Source organism: Anabrus simplex, chromosome 1, assembly GCF_040414725.1.
Source record: "Anabrus simplex isolate iqAnaSimp1 chromosome 1, ASM4041472v1, whole genome shotgun sequence".
NCBI classification, from domain to species: Eukaryota; Metazoa; Arthropoda; class Insecta; order Orthoptera; family Tettigoniidae; genus Anabrus; species Anabrus simplex.
Window position 1 is genome coordinate 1,745,971,225 of NC_090265.1, and position 13,694 is coordinate 1,745,984,918.

The following is a 13,694-nucleotide window of genomic DNA, read 5'->3' on the forward strand; positions in this document are numbered from 1 at the left end:
TGATGTAATCATTTCTAAACCTGTCCTTTCTCTTCTTCTACAAAGGTGATTTTAGAAACTTCATTTCACATGCATGTAATATACTGATGTTTCATGCATTTAATACACAACACTCCAAGCTGTAGGTCATTATTGGCAGAAGGTACGATACGATTTGAATACTGTTTGTTTTGCTCCAAAATGAACTGCGTTATCCCACACTAGATTCTGCACTTGGTAGAAGAAGTTGAATTCTTTGGATACACTATTTTGTATTTCTAGTTTAGCACTCCCATTACTGGAGATGACATGTCCAAGGGAGCATAGTTCCATGATAAAAGAGAGAGAAAAAGTTCCATGCTGTTGTGATCCATTTCACTGTTAATGTCTTTTTCCCATGAGATACTTCTGTACATAATATTTAAAATGTTCAAAATTATCAGCTGCTGGTTGTGTGTTCTCTGTGAAAACTTCCATTGTCCTGCCAGAATTTAACATCTCCTTTACCATAAAGCAAAAGTAACATCACCAATTGAATGATGTACTAATGTACGAAGTTACATATACCTAACAATGAGTGACCATTGTAGCTAATAGTTGCCAACATCAGAATCCCTGTGAATCTTAGCTGAATGTATGTTGACATTTTTCTCTTTTCAGAGGTGTATTGGAGTTGTACCCTGACTACATCTCTTCCTCATTCACTAAGGACTATGGAGCTTTAGTCACCATCAGTCAGTTTTTCCAAACTTGGGAGACATGATAGTTGGAAACCCATTGTGCCATCCAGATTTCTTATTTTAAATTCCAATCAAATTTTGGGATAGGAGCTTTCTCCAGTTGCAGCGAAATATGTGGTCCAAGACACCTCTGAAAAGGGGAAAATGTCAACACGTATTCAGCTAAGATTCACAGGGGTTCTGATGTTGGTGACTATTAGTTACAACCTCAGTTGATGATCTCTTTCTCTCTCTGTGTTGTGTAGGACATCACATAGACTTTTACCCTCACGGATGTACTTTAGGCTGGTGTCTTCAATTTCCCAAGCCTCTAAACTAAACAGCCGTACTCTTCTCTAACCTTGCCTTTATAGGTTACACAGTTGGCTCTTGTATGCATGTACCTAGTTATGTTTCCAGTAGATAATGGTGGTGGTTTGAATTGATATTTTTATTTTGGCAATAGATAGAGCCCTGCATGGATACGGATATCTGCGAAGTTAGTGTCTTGGTGGATACAAACTGTATGGCAGTGTGGATGATTTTGCTGATAATTTCTAAATAATGACGTTTATTGATTTTCTCTCAGGTATACTCATGTTTATGCTCATGGTTAGGCAACCGTTGACATTGGTATGGGAGAATAATGATATATAAAGAGCCTTGAGACCATAAAGTCGTAAATCTGACCAAAGCCTAACTGGCTCCTGCCCGTGATTAATGGAAGGAATTAACAAAGGTCAGTACGTCAGTAGTTGTTGCAAGAGAAAATTCCTGGTAAACCTGTGACCTTGGATGTAATATACTGTAGTTAAATATTCGCAATATCCATGGATAACCATTTTGCTGGTGCAGAAAGCAATTCACGGATGCTGGTGCGGATGAAGTGCGGATGCGGATATTATTTTTTATATCCGTGCATGGCTCTAGCAATAGAGTCCCACTCGTGATGCGGGTCTCTACTTTCGGATGTCCAGAATCATTCATGCACGTATACACTTTCTGCCTGTTGCTTTCACCTACATTATTGTGCCCTAGACACTTTCCATGCAACCCTTTGACCCTTTCAGCAATTTAATGGCAGTATTGTCTTACTTCCAATCGGTCTCCTGTGCTCTTCTCCTCTCACTTTGATCACTGATTGAATTGGTTACAATTCAGTCTTGTAGGCATAAGACACAATTTCATTGATTCTGACCAACATAGGGATGCAGTGAAACAAGTTTCCAAAGTGCTCACAGGTGCTCTTATGAAGCTAAATGATCATGCAAGTAATTTTAATGTAACGAAATCCACCTTTTCAATACATACAAAACTGTTGCACATACGTTATACTGCAACATTTTTATTATTAAGAAGGTACCGGTTTCGACATGTTTCCAATGTCATCATCAGCCTTTCGTAAAACCAAGCAAGAGAATAAATTCACATATAGCAACAATATACACACACTAGGTAAAATTTGTATAACGACACACATATAAAATAGTTTATATAAAATATGAGGATTGCTATGCTATCAATATCAATATTAATGGGGCTTATGGAAGAAAGAAGGTAGAACTGGCTGAGTCAGCAAAGAGGATGCATCTCGATGTGCTAGGAGTAAGTGATATTCGGGTAAGGGGAGATAATGAGGAAGAGATAGGAGATTATAAAGTGTACTTGACGGGTGTTAGAAAGGGAAGGGCAGAGTCTGGGGTAGGGCTCTTTATCAGGAATACCATTGCACGCAACATAGTTTCTGTTAGGCACGTAAATGAGCGAATTATGTGGGTAGATTTGTCAGTTGGAGGAATTAGGACAAGAATTGTGTCCGTGTATTCACCGTGTGAGGGTGCAGATGAGGATGAAGTTGACAAGTTTTATGAAGCATTGAGTGACATCGTAGTCAGGGTCAACAGCAAGGATAGAACAGTGCTAATGGGCAATTTCAATGCGAGAGTTGGGAATAGAACTGAAGGATACGAAAGGGTGATTGGTAAATGTGGGGAAGATATGGAAGCTAATAGGAATGGGAAGCGTTTGCTGGACTTGTGTGCTAGTATGAGTTTAACTGTTACGAATACATTCTTCAAGCATAAGGCTATTCACCGCTACACATGGGAGGCTAGAGGTACCAGATCCATAATAGACTATATCTTAACAGACTTTGAATTCAGGAAATCTGTTAGGAATGTACGAGTTTTTCACGGATTTTTCGATGATACAGACCACTATCTGATCTGTAGTGAACTAAGTATTTCTAGGCCCAGGGTAGAGAAAGTGAAATCTGTCTGCAAACGAATAGGGGTAGAAATTCTCCAGGACGAGGGAATTAGACAGAAGTACATGGATATGATTAGTGAGAGGTTTCGAACAGTAGACAGTAAGCAGGTTCAGGATATAGAAAGTGAATGGGTGGCATACAGGGATGCTGTAGTAGAAACAGCAAGGGAATGCCTATGAACAACTGTGTGTAAAGATGGGAAAAGGCGAACATCTTGGTGGAATGATGAAGTGAGAGCAGCCTGTAAACGTAAAAAGAAGGCTTATCAGAAATGGCTCCAAACAAGGGCCGAGACCGACAGGGATTTGTACGTAGATGAAAGAAACAGAGCGAAACAAATAGTTGTTGAATCCAAAAAGAAGTCCTGGGAAGATTTTGGTAATAACCTGGAAAGGCTAGGTCAATCAGCAGGGAAACCTTTCCGGACAGTAATAAAGAATCTTAGGAAGGGAGGGAAAAAGGAAATGAACAGAGTTTTGAGTAATTCAGGTGAACTCATAATAGATCTCAGGGAATCACCGGAGAGGTGGAGGGAATATTTTGAATATCTTCTGAATGTAAAAGGAAATCATCATGGTGGTGTTGCAAACAGCCAAGCTCATGGGGACTAGGAAAAGGATGTTGGTGAAATTATGCTTGAGGAAGTGGAAAGGATAGTAAATAAACTCCATTGTCATAAGGCAGCAGGAATAGATGAAATTAGACCTGAAAAGGTGAAGTATAGTGGGAAGGCAGGGATGAAATGGCTTCATAGAGTAGTAAAATTAGCGTGGAGTGTTGGTATGGTAATTTCAGATTGGACAAAAGCAGTATTTGCATCTATGTATATGCAAGGGAACAGGAAGGATTGCAACAACTATCGAGGTATCTCATTGATTAGTATACCAGGCAAAGTATTCACTGGCATCTTGGAAGGGAGGGTGCGATCAGTGGTTGAGAGGAAGTTGGATGAAAACCAGTGTGGTTTTGGGCCACAGAGAGGCTGTCAGGATCAGATTTTCAGTATGTGCCAGGTAATTGAAAAATGCTACGAGAGGAATAGGCAGTTGTGTTTGTTTCGTAGATCTAGAGAAAGCATATGACAGGGTACCGAGGGAAAAGATGTTCACTATACTGGGGGACTATGGAATTAAAGGTAGATTATTAAAATCAATCAAAGGCATTTATGTTGACAATTGGGCTTCAGTGAGAATTGATGGTAGAATGAGTTCTTGGTTCAGGGTACTTACAGGGGTTAGACAAGGCTGTAATCTTTCACCTTTGCTGTTTGTAGTTTACATGGATCATCTGCTGAAAGGTATAAAATGGCAGGGAGGGATTCAGTTAGGTGGAAACGTAGTAAGCAGTTTTGGCTATGCTGATGACTTGTTCTTAATGGCAGACTGTGCCGAAAGCCTGCAGTCTAATATCTTGGAACTTGAAAATAGGTGCAATGAGTATGGTATGAAAATTAGCCTCTCGAAGACTAAATTGATGTCAGTAGGTAAGAAATTCAACAGAAATTAATGTTGGATTGTTGATACAAAGCTAGAGCAGGTCGATAATTTCAAGTATTTAGGTTGTGTGTTCTCCCAGGATGGTAATATAGTAAGTGAGATTGAATCAAGGTGTAGTAAAGCTAATGCAGTGAGCTCGCAGTTGCGATCAGCAGTATTCTGTAAGAAGGAAGCCAGCTCCCAGATGAAACTATCTTTACATCGGTCTGTTTTCAGACCAACTTTGCTCTATGGACTCAGGATATCTTATTCATAAGTTAGAGGTAACAGACATGAAAGTAGCAAGAATGATTGCTGGTACAAACAGGTGGGAACAATGGCAGGAGGGTACTCGGAATGAGGAGATAAAGGCTAATTTAGGAATGAACTCGATGGATGAAGCTGTACGCATAAACCGGCTTTGGTGGTGGGGTCATGTGAGGCGAATGGAGGAGGATAGGTTACCTAGGAGAATAATGGACTCTGCTATGGAGGGTAAGAGAGGTAGAGGGAGACCAAGGCGACGATGGTTAGACTCAGTTTCTAACGACTTAAAGATAAGAGGTATAGAACTAAATGAGGCCACAACACTAGTTGCAAATCGAGGATTGTGGCGACGTTTAGTAAATTCTCGGAGGCTTGCAGACTGAACGCTGAAAGGCATAACAGTCTATAATGAAAATGTATGTATGTATGTATGTATGTATGTATGTATGTATGTATGTATGTATGTATGTATGTATGTATGTATGTATGTATGTATGTATGTATGTATGTATGTATGTATGTATGTATGTATGTATGTATGTATGTATGTATGTATGTATGTATGTATGTATGTATGTATGTATGTATGTATGTATGTATGTATGTATGTATGTATGTATGTATGTATGTATGTATGTATGTATGTATGTATGTATGTATGTATGTATGTATGTATGTATGTATGTATGTATGTATGTATGTATGTATGTATGTATGTATGTATGTATGTATGTATGTATGTATGTTGCTACGCGTTGGCAGCATAATAGTGAACAGAGCGATGCCCTATACAAAGATTTTCTTGAAACAGGTGCCCATACGACTGGTGAGGAGCTATTACGGAGTCTGAATGAAAATCGTAGACAGAAATGGACAGAAACTGTTAGTAACTTGGATTTCTCTCGTTCCAGTAGAGAAGCCTGGAGCCTACTGAGAAAACTTTGAGGAAGCTCAACAGGAGGTAGAGAAAAGTCAACTATCTCACCAAACAAAATAGCCTCCCATATTGTTTTAACTTCAAGGGTTACTAAAGATAAAAAACATACAAAAACAGTGAAAAAGAACCTAAGGATACTTAATGTACCTCTCCAACCTCTTCCGAGTACTCTGAAGCCTTCACGATTGATGAGGTTGATACAGCATTAAAGGACATGAAAGTTGGTAAGGCACCAGGTTTTGATGGAATACATCCTGAATTTATCATAAATATGGGACGGAATGCGAGAAGGTGGTTGACGTGCTTCTTTATTCACATGCTTCAGACAGGTGTTCTTCCTAAGGAGTTTAAGAAGACTAAAATCCTTGCCATATTGAAACCTGGCAAACCAAAAGATATACCACAAAGCTACAGACCAATCGCTCTCCTCAGTTGTTGCTATAAACTCCTTGAGAGACTACTTTACAACAGAATTAGCATTGTAATTAATCAACATATTCCTATTGACCAAGCTGGTTTTAAGCAGAATCGTAGCTGTTGTGACCAAGTCTTTGCACTCACAACATGCATTGAAGCAGGATTTTAGCAACAGTTGAAAACCTCTGCTGTTTTTCTGGATCTTTCTGCTGCTTATGACACGGTTTGGAGAGAAGTGCTGCTGTATAAACTTCTTCAGGTATTACCATGCAAAACCATGGTACAATTAATTGGAAACATGCTGAATAATAGACTCTTTCAGGTTGTTCTAGGGAATAGGACTAGCAAGCTGAGAAGATTGAACAATAGTCTCCCTGAAGGATCAGTCTTGGCTCCTCTCCTGTTCAATCTGTATATATCAGATTTGCCACCAACGAAATCTAGAAAATTTTGCTATGCTGATGATATAGCTTTAGCTACAAGTCATAGTAACCTGAAAGAAACGGAGAACATTTTAACTGATGACCTTTCCATTCTTAGTGACTATTTTCGGAAATGGAGACTCCAACCAAACACCAGCAAAACTGAGGTGTCCTGCTTTCATCTAAATAACAAAATGGCAAACTTTACTCTCCAAGTGTCTTTGAACGGTAAGGTCCTCAGACACAATAATTACCCAAAGTACTTAGGTATAACATTAGATCGGACGCTCTCCTTCAGGCAACATCTAGTAAATACAGCAGCAAAGATTAGGAGTCGTAACAACATTCTGCAGAAGTTGTGTGGTACAACCTGGGGTGCTTCTGCAACTACCTTGAAATGTTCTGCCCTTGGCTTGGTTTTCTCTGCGGCAGAATATTGTGCTCCTGTGTGGATCAACAGCTGCCATGTGAAACTTGTGGACACTCAACTCAACAACACAATGAGGATTATTTCAGGTGTAATAAGATCAACTCCTACCCATTGGCTTCCTGTCTTGAGCAACATCATGCCTCCTTCATTCTGTAGAGCACAAGCACTGTTGAGAGAATACTCCAAGATAAATGGGAACCCTGACTTGCCCATCCATTCCAATATTCCTGACCTTCAGAGGAACCGGTGGAAATCTAGACATCCGCCAGTTAAGTTCGCTTAGAAGCTCACAGAAGACAATTTCAACCCCTATGCCCAATGGATGGAAGATTGGATCTCAGAAACAGGTGAACATCTCTGGTCTTTCTTCCCACCTAATTCGAGGTCTGATCTCCCAAGAAGAACTTGGACCATCCTTAATAGGATTCGATGTGGTCATGGTGTCTGTGCTGCATAAATGTATAAATGGGGAAAGATACAATCCCCCGAGTGTGACTGTGGTGCTCCGTTTCAAACCATCGAACACATTGTAAAGGAGTGTAGCAGAAGAGCCTACCCTGGAGGTTGGTTTGATTTTATAGAGGCCAATACAGAGGCTCTAGAATGGATAACATCTTTAGACATTAAAATATAATGTACTTGCTTTCTTGTTTCTGTATATATGTATATATGCCATACGATAAATAAATAAATAAATAAATAAATAAATAAATAAATAAATAAATAGTCTTATATTCTATAAAGTGGGGCTTTGGTATGATAAACCTTAATGAACACGTTAAAATCTTGATAAGTATCTTATTCATAGTGAAATGTGGCACTGAGGAATAATCTGAGCGCTGTTGGTGGCATAGTCTTCTTATCTTAAAATTGTACCATGCACGTCGAAAGGTGGTTTTCAGTATACATGTAGGTCCTAGGATATGTAGGACCGAGGCTCCTCAGTTCAAGCGGAATGTGAAACCTTGCTGCAGCATGCCAAGAAGCTTACTCTATGGAGAGGAGTTCAACTTCACAGAAAGTGCCTCAACTTACGTACCAAGACAATATAAGACTATTACGCCGCCAACGCGTAGCCATCCTCATATATTTTATATAAACTATTTTAACTGTGTGTCATTATACAAATTTTACCTGGTGTGTTTATATTGTTGCTATATATGAATTTATTCTCTTGCTTGGTTTTACGAAAGGCTGATGATGACATTGAAAACCTCTCAAAAACCGGTACCTTCATAATAATAAATATGTTGTAGTATAATTTATGTTCAACAGTTTTGTATATATTGAAAAGGTGGATTTCCTTACATTAAAATTACTTGCGTGATTCGCAGTTCAATACGGAACAACCATGAAGTTTTTAACTTTAGAAGCTAAATGATGTAACTTTAAGTATGTTGATGGTATGTCTTTGCTTGAGGTTTTGATATTCTGACTCTAACTCCTTCTTGGTGGTATTCTTTTTACTTACTGGTAAAATGTAATAAAATTATATAAAATGTTTTTGTGTTGACTGCTATGGGCATGAATTTTTTTATCTTAGTGAGCATGCAACTTAATTGTTTTAAGGGAGGTTTTTACATCATAATTTCATTATTTCATTTGGTTCTGTGTGTTCTTTGTACAGGGAACAGAAAATTTAATGATATAAACGTAATGGGGGTTGCCAAAACAAATATTAGCTAGTAAGAAATTTGCTCTGCCTTGCTGTTTTTCCATATCTCAAGTTTATGAAAGTACCTTATTTACTGAAATCTAATGTACACTTGTTTGAGCTAAATTTAGTGTCTAAAATTGGGGTTTGCATTAGAATCAGTGGCACATATGTGTGCAATCTCACAAGATTTTGCTTAACATTCTGCTTCTGCATGTACTTCCTCTCTGTTCAGGTTACCTTGTTGCTCTTGAGTTCTAGCTTCCCCTTCATGCACTTTTGTATTTTATTTTACTACCGATACTGCATTTTGTGGGCATTGATGATAATAAAAGCTTCATTGTGGTTTGTGAGTTTGGTGTTAATCAAGAAACGGAAGACAGAAAGCAAAGCATTTAATATGAAGCAAGCTTCACAGAAGCGAATACTTTATACAGAAAACTATGAAAATAGGTAGGCTGCAAGAGAATTTGGTTTAGCAAAGAATAACATTTGCTTGTGGCACCAACACAGAATGGTGATATTCACTTCTGTTGTAATACTGATAGTAAACTTAAAGTCCATTCATGGAACTCACTGTCGTCATCATAATCATTTTTAAACTCCAGTTTCGCAGGTGTGATGTACAAGTGCTCGCCATCTCCTCCTGTCTTCACATATCCTCTTTTCCAGAGCATCTTCTCATCTGAGACCTCTCTCCTTCGCATTTGATTTTAATGCCTCTATCCTGCGTTTCCTTGGCCTTCACCTTAGTCCTTTTCCTTGGACATTAAGGTCATAGTATTTTCTGGCAGGTCTTTTGCTGTTCATTTTTATAATGTGCCTTTACCACTGTATATGTTTCTTTATTACACTGTTAATAGCAGCCTCAATCCCAGTTACCATCCTTTTTACTGTACTTAATTCTCGATTTTGTCCTTTCGAGTAGTTTGATTCATAGTTCTAATGAATCGCATTTCTTTTGTCAGAATTCTGAAACTGCCCACCCCAGCTAGTTAATATTATTAAAAATATATAAATAATAATAATAATAATAATAATAATAATAATAATAAATGGGCAGAGTTACTAAATGCAGGAGAAACACTGGATAAAAAAAAATAGGCCGTAAATCGCGACTTATGGCAACCAACAAACAGCCTGAGTTTGGATCTGACTGATCTTGCCAATAAAGCATCAAACATCTAGCTACAATGCACAAGCTACCAAGTAAAAAATATATAACCCAACTCCAAAATTTATTTTTAAAATGTAAATCAGTGACGGAGGCAAAACATGTTAAATGGATGAAAATAAAAGGGTAAGAATATAATCACACTTGCAGAAAATCAAAAGGTAATTACTCACAAATACCTCAATAATTGAAAGGACACTGGGTAGATGTAAGATTCTCAAGTCCCACAGGATTATAACTCCATGAACATTTCTTGTATTATTTAGCCTGATATATACAGTGGAGCCTCGATTATCCATTCCCGGAATCTATGTTTTCCCGGATTATGAGTTCAAATTACATGGTCCCACGAGCATCGTAATTAAATCACGCTGTAAAAATCCTGCATTATCCGTTCCTTGAAGAAACGATTTCCTGGATCAACCATCCAGATATTTCAGTCCCATCAACGCTAAATCCTCGATCAAGCGTTTTTCAATAAACTGTATCTCATGAAAGGATGACTATGGCATACTTATGTATCTTGGTGTTAACGCCCCGTCATTGCGATAATTAGAGCACGTACTGTACTGGAAAAGCAATCGGCGGTGAACTTGCATAAGGGACCATCTTCGCATCACATTCGGGTGGTATTGTTTAGAGAATATCGGAAATGATAAAGCAGGGAGTGGCCACAACAATATTGTAAGGAGAGACAGCGCATTTTGACAACTCTACTTGAAGACGGAATGAGTTTCGTCAAATGTTCTCATTTATATCCACATTATGTCCAGGGTTAGATGTTTATATTTTTACTTTTTTCAATTGTATTGCTAACGGGTTTTCGTCAGGGCACTGTATAGTAACTGGGCTTTCAGGCAGGAAACGAAACTGCTCCTTCTTAACATAACTCTCGTATTTTAATATTATCGTACACGATTATGTTAAAATTAAGAAACAATGTTAGGTTTATGGTCCACCCAATCAATACACATCACTTTACAAATGAAAAATATTTAATATAAAAACATATTAAACATATTTTGGGACATGTTTTGTCTCTCTTTGAGACTTCTTCAGCCATAAAATCACTTGGTAGATTACAAAACTCATTCTTCAAAAAATGAAAAAAAAAAATGGAAGAACCCAATGCCTTTTTAAGAACTATTTGAGATAAGTAAAATTCTTTCAAGAATAAAATTTACTGTGTCTACCTATTCATTGAATATTCAAGTTCATTGTTTGAAACTCGCTGTAGCTGGTTCACGAATGAGCCTCGCTCTGACTTGCTTCCCGCCACGCTACTGCAGTAATTTAAACGGAAGTTCCTTTATGAACTGTATTAGTATCTAGTATTTTAATATTATCGTACACGATTATGTTAAAATTTAGCAAGTCTGAGCGAGGCTCAGTCGTGAATCAGCTATGGGGAGTTTCACCATATTTGATGACCTTGTCTTTAAAAAAAAGGAGTATTCATAAGATTCAAGCCATGAATGTGGTGGTCATGCAGTGCTGATCTTTGCCATACGATAGGCTATCTCAAAAGGCTTCTGATTTCTTCTACTAGAATAGCTTAATTTTGAAAGAAATTTCCATTGGAGTTAAAGTTTTTATATGTTCTGATGTGAATTTGGTCCCAATCCTAGTCTGAGGCCAGAATTTCAATCTCCCTCAGTCAACACACTGAAACTACCAGATACCAATACTGCTTGTAACATTTTCAAGTAAGGTCGTTCAAATTTAACAATGAAGATAGATTGTTTGCAAGAAGTGTTACATACATACATACATACATACATACATTATCATTATAGACTGTTATGCCTTTCAGCGTTCAGTCTGCAAGCCTCTGAGAATTTACTAAACGTCGCCACAATCCTCGATTTGCAACTAGTGTTGTGGCCTCATTTAATTCTATACCTCTTATCTTTAAATCGTTAGAAACCGAGTCTAACCATCGTCGTCTTGGTCTTGCTCTACTTCTCTTACCCTCCATAACAGAGTCCATTATTCTCCTAGGTAACTTATCCTCCTCCATTCGCCTCACATGACCCCACCACCGAAGCCGGTTTATGCGTACAGCTTCATCCATCGAGTTCATTTCTAAATTAGCCTTTATCTCCTCATTCCGAGTACCCTCCTGCCATTGTTCCCACCTTTTTGTACCAGCAATCATTCTCGCTACTTTCATGTCTGTTAATTCTAACTTATGAATAAGATATCCTGAGTACACCCAGCTTTCGCTCCCGTAAAGCAAAGTTGGTCTGAAAACAGACCGATGTAAAGATAAATTCGTCTGGGAGCTGACTTCCTTCTTACAGAATACTGCTGATCGCAACTGCGAGCTCACTGCATTAGCTTTACTACACCTTGATTCAATCTCACTTACTATATTACCATCCTGGGAGAACACACAACCTAAATACTTGAAATTATCGACCTGTTCTAGCTTCACAATGAAGTATTTATTTATTTTCCACCTAGTCGATACAATGATTGCCTAAGGCAATTTTTATTGGTCAAAAGTGGTACATGTTTCGTATATTATCAACATCTTCAGCCACATAACACAGTTTAGATGAAAAATATAAAATTGACAAAGTAATGCTTTAGAGGAAGTGTCCTTGAAATTAACATAAGATTGACCAATCTGACATTCGATTCTGTTGAATTTCTTACCTACGGACATCAATTTAGTCTTCGAGAGGCTAATTTTCATACCATACTCATTGCACCTATTTTCAAGTTCCAAGATATTAGACTGCAGGCTTTCGACACAGTCTGCCATTAAGACCAAGTCGTCAGCATAGGCCAAACTGCTTACTACGTTTCCACCTAACTGAATCCCTCCCTGCCATTTTATACCTTTCAGCAGATGATCCATGTAAACTACGAACAGCAAAGGTGAAAGATTACAGCCTTGTCTAACTCCTGTAAGTACCCTGAACCAAGAACTCATTCTACCATCAATTCTCACTGAAGCCCAATTGTCAACATAAATGCCTTTGATTGATTTTAATAATCTACCTTTAATTCCATAGTCCCCCAGTATGGCGAACATCTTTTCTCTCGGTACCCTGTCATATGCTTTCTCTAGATCTATGAAACATAAACACAACTGCCTATTCCTCTCGTAGCATTTTTCAATTACCTGGTGCATACTGAAAATCTGATCCTGACAGCCTCTCTGTGGTCTGAAACCACACTGGTTTTTATCCAACTTCGTCTCAACGACTGATCGCACCCTCCCTTCCAGGATGCCAGTGAATGCTTTGCCTGGTATACTAATCAATGAGATACCTCGATAGTTGTTGCAATCCTTACTGTTCCCTTGCTTATAGATAGGTGCAATTACTGCTTTTGTCCAATGTGAAGGTACCTTACCAACACTCCATGCTAATTTTACTACTCTATGAAGCCATTTCATCCCTGCCTTCCCACTATACTTCACCTTTTCAGGTCTAATTTCATCTATTCCTGCTGCCTTATGACAATGGAGTTTATTTACCATCCTTTCCACTTCCTCAAGCATAATTTCACCAACATCCTTTTCCTCCTCCCCATGAGCTTGGCTGTTTGCAACACCACCATGATGATTTCCTTTTACATTGAGAAGATGTTCAAAATATTCCCTCCACCTCTCCAGTGATTCCCTGGGATCTATTATGAGTTCACCTGAATTACTCAAAACACTGTTCATTTCCTTTTTCCCTCCCTTCCTAAGATTCTTTATTACTGTTCGGAAAGGTTTCCCTGCTGCTTGACCTAGCCTTTCCAGGTTATTACCTAAATCTTCCCAGGACTTCTTTTTGGATTCAACAACTATTTGTTTCGCTCTGTTTCTTTCGTCTACGTACCAATCCCTGTCTACCTTGGCCCTTGTTTGGTGCCATTTCTGATAATCTTTTTACGTTTACAGGCTGCTCTCACTTCATCATTCCACCAAGATGTTCGCCTTTTCCCATCTTT

The 13,694-nt window shown here is 38.4% G+C and overlaps 1 protein-coding gene across 1 annotated transcript in view; it reads left to right on the top strand.

Moving 5' to 3' along the window:
• The window catches only part of GABA-B-R1 (gamma-aminobutyric acid type B receptor subunit 1), a 297,561-nt gene that overhangs the window by 239,606 nt on the left and 44,261 nt on the right, over positions 1–13,694 (top strand). The window lies entirely within an intron of this gene.